A 7500-nucleotide genomic window follows, 5' to 3' on the forward strand; every position below is an offset into this window, starting at 1 on the left:
GACAAGATAAGGTGGCTTCTCAGTTTCCTGTATCATTTCATCTGATGGCAAGTACGGTAAACAAGACTGGCCCCCTGTAGTAAAACACACACACAGACTTGTGTGCTTCAGTTACAGACAGTGAAACACATCTTGCAAACACACACAAACACACACACACACTGCGCGCGCGCGCGCGCACACACACACACACACACACACACACACACACACACACACACACACACACACACACACACACACACACACACACACACACACACACAAGAACCTATGAGGAGGGCGGTGAACTCTTGCTGTGGCCTGAGAGTCAGCAGACGGCAAACAGTACTCCCTGTTTTCTCTTGTGCTTAAAAGAGAGACACTTTTCTCTCACAGACTCTGAAAACACGGCGATAGCTTGCGGGCATCTGAACCGAAGGGCAGAGCATGGGACTGGAAACTCTACACAAATTTAGCACTAGTGACAAAAGATCAGAAAGATTAGCAAAATAAACTGACTAACGCAGACAGAATGCAGAAAGCTGTAAGCAAAGAATGGTCGGTGGTGCTAACTGATAAATCAACATTTTAGCATTAGCAGCAGAACTAGCAACAGAATGAACAAACAAAGGAGAGAAGCCGAGTCAATCACCAGTAATGATTAGTGTTTGATACCGTAAGAGACCAAAAAAAAGGACCAGTGGTTTTAAAAACTCACACACACACACACACACACACACACACACACACACACACACACACACACACACACCCACACACACACACACCCACACAAACACACACACACACACAAACACACACACACACACACACACACACATACACACACACACACACACACTCACACGCGCATAATATATTGGATGTATAGCTAATTAACTGTTGTTATTTCCTGCCATTAGGGAACACGAATGCATGATTCATGTGTTGCCATTTTGACGGCAGCCCTAACTGCAGCAGAAAGATGAACCTGCGTGTTCCACTCGACGTTTGTCACGATACCGACAGTATGGCTCTCTATTAGATAGATATGGGTTAACACATGTCTCACGACACCAGATAGGGTTATTTAGTGTCACCACCGGTGATGTCTCTCTCGCTTCAGTGTTGACAGTCCTTCAGTGGTGCTGGCTGTCTCATATTTACCTCTGAGATTGTTCCTGTTCTTGCTGGGGGAAGGAGTTTGTTCACACTAAGTATACTTCCACAAGGAGCAGGGGGCTTCGATCGGGCATGGGTGGTGGTGGTGGTGGTGGGGGGGGGGGATTGCTGGGCTGTTTACCCAGCGGAGGGACACTGTCTTAGGGGTCTGGAGTGTGTGATGGAGGAGTGTGTGTTCCTGATATGAGCTCAGGACTGGCAGCTGAGCAGCCAGCGCTGATAAATGCCATGACCTGCTATATATAGAGGATGTGGCCTAGATAGTCTGTGCTTGGTGCTGTGCCTCTCTGCATGGGAGTGTGTTTGTGTGTGTGTGTGTGTGTGTGTGTGTGTGTGTGTGTGTGTGTGTTAGTATTTGTCTTTGTTTGAGCATTTGTTTGTCTGTTTTTGTATGTGTATGTCTGTTTGTGTGTGTGTGTGTATGTGTGTATGTGTTTGTCTCTGTTTGTGTGTGTGTGTCTGTCTGTGTTTGTGTGTGTGTGTGTGTGTGTGTGTCTGCGTCTCGGTTTGTGAGTGTGTAAGTGTGTGAATGTATGGCACTTATGCCAGACCGTGGAAATATGACGGCATCTTGAGAGAGTCTGTGTGTGTGTGTGTGTGTGTGTGTGTGTGTGTGTGTGTGTGTGTGTGTGTGTCTGTTAGAGAGAATGGGTGAATGTGTGTGTGTAGGAGAAAGAGACACAGCTGGATCCTTAGCCAGACCCTCAAAATATGACTGCAGTTTGAGAGAGAGAGAGAGATTGTGTGTGTGTGTGTGTGTGTGTGTGTGTGTGTGTGTGCGCATGTGTGTGTCTGTGTGTGTGTGTGTGTGTTTGTGGGAAGGGGGAAGTGGATGAACAGATACAAAGACAGAGAAAAAAAGGAGGGAGAGATTCCTTGTTGAGGGGATGTAGATAACTGTGTTTCTCAGATTAATTCATTCATTTTCTTATTTAAGTCCTACCCCCTCAGGTGTTCCTGTTAGTTGTGGTGTTTCGCTCTCCTCCACACACTTGTTGTCTTTCCCAGGCCTTAGATCTGAGATGATTAAAGCCGTTGACGCCCACCCACCCACCCTCACGATCACACACACACACACACACATATACAGAGGCAGACAAGCTTATCTTCGCACTCTCACACACGTCTATTTCTGCTTGAATCCACAGCCTACAGTGATTTTGTATTTATTTTTATTTATTTATTTATTTATAACAGTAAAGTGCGTGTTAATATCAGAGCAATTAAGCCCCTTAGAATCAATTATTAAACAAGCGGGGTTGTTTCTGGTTTTTGAGGGCTTTTTTTCAAACAGGAAATTGAGATTTTGTTAATCAGTGCGCTATATAATTGCGTGTTGACTTGCTCGGGGCAAGTTTTGTTGTAGCCCCTAGCGTACGGATGAACGTTTGGCTGGAGGTATTATGCTTCTGTGTGAATTGTGAACAGCACACTCTGGAACAGGAAGAATCCGAGGAAAATCCAAGGGCATCCATACATCCTGTTCAGCTGGGGAGCTGCCGTGCAGGGAATGACAAACGGAACCTATTTATTGCAGTGCATTGATGCCGAGTGTCTGTAAACACTTGGAAACACCTCTGTAATTTAATGATAATTAATGATAATTAAAGGACGAATGCAGAGCTAGAAAGACATGGAGAAGTAGAGAGGAAGAGACTCATTGAAACGAGGAGGGTGAGCCAAAAAACTTACAGAGAGACAGATGGAGATGAAGAGCCTGAGAGAGAAAGGAGCCAGCCAGAGGAGAAAGGAAGAAAAAAAAAGAGAGAGAGAGAGAGAGAGAGAGAGAGGGAGAGAGAGAGAGAGAGAGAGAGAGAGAGAGAGAGAGAGATGGGGAAAGAGGTACCGATAGGTGAAGGCCTTAGTATGGAGCGTATACATCATGCCTTAATGCCCAAACCAGCCCATCTCCTGTGGTGGTGTGAGCTGGGGGGGGTATGTCTGTGTGTGTGTGTGTGTGTGTGTGTGTGTGTGTGTGTGTGTGTGTGTGTGTTGGAGCTCTTGCAGTGTGTGTGTGTGTCGGAGGGGGGGGGGGTGTGTGTGGGGGGGTAATTGGCCTCAGTGAGTCAGCGGGCGAGGGACTGATTGCAAATGGTTCTTTCCCTGATGGCTTCTGTCAGACTTGATTTCTGCTCACGCACAGCAGGACATTCTCTGTCTCCGCAGCTTTCCGGTTTTTCCTCTCACTGATATCTTCCCTCTCTCTCTTTTTCTACCGCTCTTTCTCTCTCTCTCTCCCTCCCTCCCTCTCTCTACCTCACTCATGGATTTGCTATTACGTTCCTGAGCACTTCTTTTATGTATTCAATAAGCCCATCTCCCTGTTGCAAAATAAATGACTTTCTTCAGTGACATATAAATATTGTTGCACTATCAGGCACAGTAAAATAATTTCCCTACTCATACCTCTGCCTGTGTGTGCCTGAGAGGGAGAGACAGAGAAAGGGTTGGGGAGAGAGAGAGAGAGGGAAAGAGGGAGAGGGTTAGAGAGAGAGAGAGAGAGGGAGAGACAGAGAGAGGGTTGGAGAGAGAGAGAGAGAGGGAATGAGGGTGAGGTAGGGAGGGCTCTAAAGAGATGGAAATAGCAGGCCATTTCTATTGTGAATGTAAAATGCTGTACACTTACTCTGTATTTAACCTGTGGCTGGTGCTGAGTACTATTTGGCTAAGTGCAGGAGCAACATAGCATTACCTCTATTCACTTCCTCGTCACCTTTAAAGAACAATTTACTCCGCTGCCCTGCAGGGCATGCATACGTTTGAACAGTGCGTCGGTTTCATGGCTTTCACACACAAGGCCTTGGTGGTGGTGTAAGCTGGTTGAGAACACAAACACAAAACATGGCCTTTGCATTTAGCAAAACATTTTGATAGTACAGCATTAAAATAGGGATACAGTTTCTTTCCCTCTGCAACTGTAGAATTGTGTACGTGTGGCTCTGTCTGTGTGTGTGTGTGTGCATGTGTATGTCTTTGTATGTGTGTGTGTGTGTGTGTGAGTGTGTGTGTGTGTGAGAGAGAGTGTGTGCCTGCATGTGTAGTTGTGCGTGCATCCATGCATGCATGTGTGTGTGTGGAGCACAGTGGGCTGATACTGCCAGACCTGGGGGTGGTGGACCAGGCAGTTGTGAACCTCCTCCCCAGGGTTTGGTGGTGGGAGCTGGGCCACACAGAGCTGGACCTGTCCCCTGCTGCTGGAGGTGATGGAACCAGTGAGAACATTCCTCATGTCTGCTCCAGTATTTTTAATCCGCCCTGTGTGAGTGTGTGTGTGTGTGTGTGTGTGTGTGTGGCTCTGTGGTAGAGTGAGTGTGTTTTTGTGTGGCTCTGTGGTATAGTGAGTGTGTGTGTGTGTGTGTGTGTGTGTGTGTGTCCTCCACCACCCACTGCCTCTGCATATCACTGATCTAATCACCAAAGTAGCTCTGAAAGCATGAAGTGTGGAGGTTCATGTATAAACACATAATTACTTTAAGCAATTGCATTTGTACACATTGTTATTCCTTTTGCTTCAGTACATAAGGTTATTACTTTTGGCTTTTTAATCACAATGAATTGTAAGGGTCTTTCCTTGACATATATTGTTTGCTCCCAAACCCCTCAAAGTGTTCCTGACAGAACATGTATTTCTGGCTTAATTTGCTGCAGTTTTTTCTGCTGCATAAAATTCATCCAAGGGGTCCAGTTCTTTGAACTTTTTTTGGGGGGGGGGGGTTAGGGGGGGTGTGGGTGGGGAGAGTTCTGGGCGGACGGGTAATTGGATTGGCTTTAATCCACACTAAGACTGTTAAGGCACGTGTCGCCCGGCATCCCTGAGAGTTAGCCTCTCAGCATTCCCCTCAGCTCACCTCGCCTCGTCGTGCCTCGCCTCGCCTCGCGCATCCGCTGCGTCTCCTCAAGCGGCTGAGTCCCGTAAATCACAGACGCAGAAGCCTGCCCACTCTGCTGAATCCCTTAGAAGATTTACAGGGCGTCCAGTGTGGTCAGCTTTCTGCGGCGTAAGATCGAGCACGTCGCTTAGTCCTTCAGGATTAGCCACGCAATGAAATATATTCCAGAATATGTCTCGGATATTTCCGAGGCTCTGGTCGGTTTCATTTTAGTCCTGTTCCTGTTTTCATTGATTTAAAGGGCCTGTCAGACTTGCCTTAATTCAATCAAGGTTTATTTTCAATTAATATTTCCGTTTTTCATTACTTTTAATGTGATATCCTTTTAATGAGAAACTTGGCCATATATTGATTTGGTGTGTTGCAATATTAATGCTGCTGCTGTTTTTGACCACAGCAGTGGGTGTGTTTGTATATGAATGTGTGAGTGTCTCTGTGTGTGTGTATGTGTGTGTGTGTGTGTGTGTGTGGGGGGGGGGGTTGTGGGAATGGGAGTGTGCACATCATTTCAAAAAGGGCACATGAAAAGATTCCCCCTCTGGATGAAATAAAGTGTTTACAGCAACCGCAGGGTGGATAAGTGGCCCAACATGAAGTAAACAAACGACCTCCTGAATCACGGCCGCCCAGGATGCTGACATGGGGGGGAGAGAGGCAGGTTTTAGGAGGGGAAGAAAATACGAGTGTGAAAAAAAAGAGAGAGAGATGGAAGATTCCTCTTCATCCCTCCTCACCATCTCTTCCGGTCTTGCTGTGCTTATCTGTGAGAAACAGCCCTGGGGTGGGGTGGGGGGGGAGTCTTGATTTCACTCAGAATAAAAAAAAGTCTGCATGTGCGCGTGGGTGGACCTACATGCCAGATGAAGACTTTACCCCGCCCAACATATACATACACACACACAACACACACGCACTCACGCGTGCACACCCCTTTACGATGTACCCACAAACTCATGTCAGGAGGGATTCAGATGCCATTTGATCTTCAAAGCCTCTCATCTGGTTCGATTAGACGTACATCAGACAGTAGGACTCTGTCTGTGCGTGGCCCTTTGAAGGCGCAGCTCGCATTCTCACCCCTCTCTCTCCCTCCATCTTTACTGACGGAGCTCGTGTTCTCACCCCTCTCTCCATCTCTACTGACGGAGCTCGTGTTCTCACCCCTCTCTCTCTCTCCATCTCTACTGACGGAGCTCCTGTTCTCACCCCTCTCTCCATCTCTACTGACGGAGCTCCTCTTCTCACCCCTCTCTCCATCTCTACTGACGGAGCTCGCGTTCTCACCCCTCTCTCCATCTCTACTGACGGAGCTCGTGTTCTCACCCCTCTCTCCATCTCTACAGACGAATCTCGTGTTCTCACCCCTCTCTTCATCTCTACTGACGAATCTCGTCTCTCCATCTCTACTGACGGAGCTCCTCTTCTCACCCCTCTCTCTCCCTCCATCTTTACTGACGGAGCTCGCATTCTCACCCCTCTCTCTCCCTCCATCTTTACTGACGGAGCTCGTGTTCTCACCCCTCTCTCCATCTCTACTGACGGAGCTCGTGTTCTCACCCCTCTCTCTCTCTCCATCTCTACTGACGGAGCTCCTGTTCTCACCCCTCTCTCCATCTCTACTGACGGAGCTCCTCTTCTCACCCCTCTCTCCATCTCTACTGACGGAGCTCGCGTTCTCACCCCTCTCTCCATCTCTACAGACGAATCTCGTGTTCTCACCCCTCTCTTCATCTCTACTGACGAATCTCGTCTCTCCATCTCTACTGACGGAGCTCCTCTTCTCACCCCTCTCTCCATCTCTACTGACGGAGCTCTCTCCATCTCTACTGACGGAGCTTGTGTTCTCACCCCTCTCTCCATCTCTACTGACGGAGCTCCTGTTCTCACCCCTCTCTCCATCTCTACTGACGGAGCTCCGCGTTCTCACCCCTCTCTCCATCTCTACTGACGGAGCCTGGCATTCGTCAGGAGGAGCTGTTATTGATGAGAAGTTTGCTCATCTGTGGAAGGCTATTAAAGGCCTCTCTCAGAGCCAAGTATTAAACACTTAATGTGCTGTCGTAAATTACCTGACAAAGACTCTGACATGCGTATCGCTGCCGCTTGCCGCCAAATGACATTTTCGAGATGAGATAAAGCAGTTTACTCTTTTTTAATATCGCGCAACCAGGAGGGTAAGACACTAATTAACATAGCATTTATTCCTTTTAGTGGATGCTTTCGGGGTTGGGTTTATTGGGTAATTCTGGAAACAAATGCTCTCTTGTCTGGGCTTTGACGATTTGCCAGTTGTCTTGTGTTCCGCGCTCACGGAGCGACTCGCTCACACGCTGGCACAAGCCACCGAGGCTAATAGCACCGCTTGTTTGTCTGTCTCTCTCTCTGTCTGTCTGTCTGTCTGACTGTCTATCTGTCTTCACTCCTTCTCTTTCATGTGTTGATGTGT

General features: G+C 47.8%; 1 protein-coding gene across 1 annotated transcript in view; it reads left to right on the forward strand.

The window, feature by feature from the left end:
- cdh13 (cadherin 13, H-cadherin (heart)) overlaps positions 1–7500 on the forward strand; it is a 423509-nt gene that overhangs the window by 52953 nt on the left and 363056 nt on the right.

Source organism: Sprattus sprattus (assembly GCF_963457725.1).
Source record: "Sprattus sprattus genome assembly, chromosome: 7".
Classification (NCBI taxonomy): domain Eukaryota; kingdom Metazoa; phylum Chordata; class Actinopteri; order Clupeiformes; family Clupeidae; genus Sprattus; species Sprattus sprattus.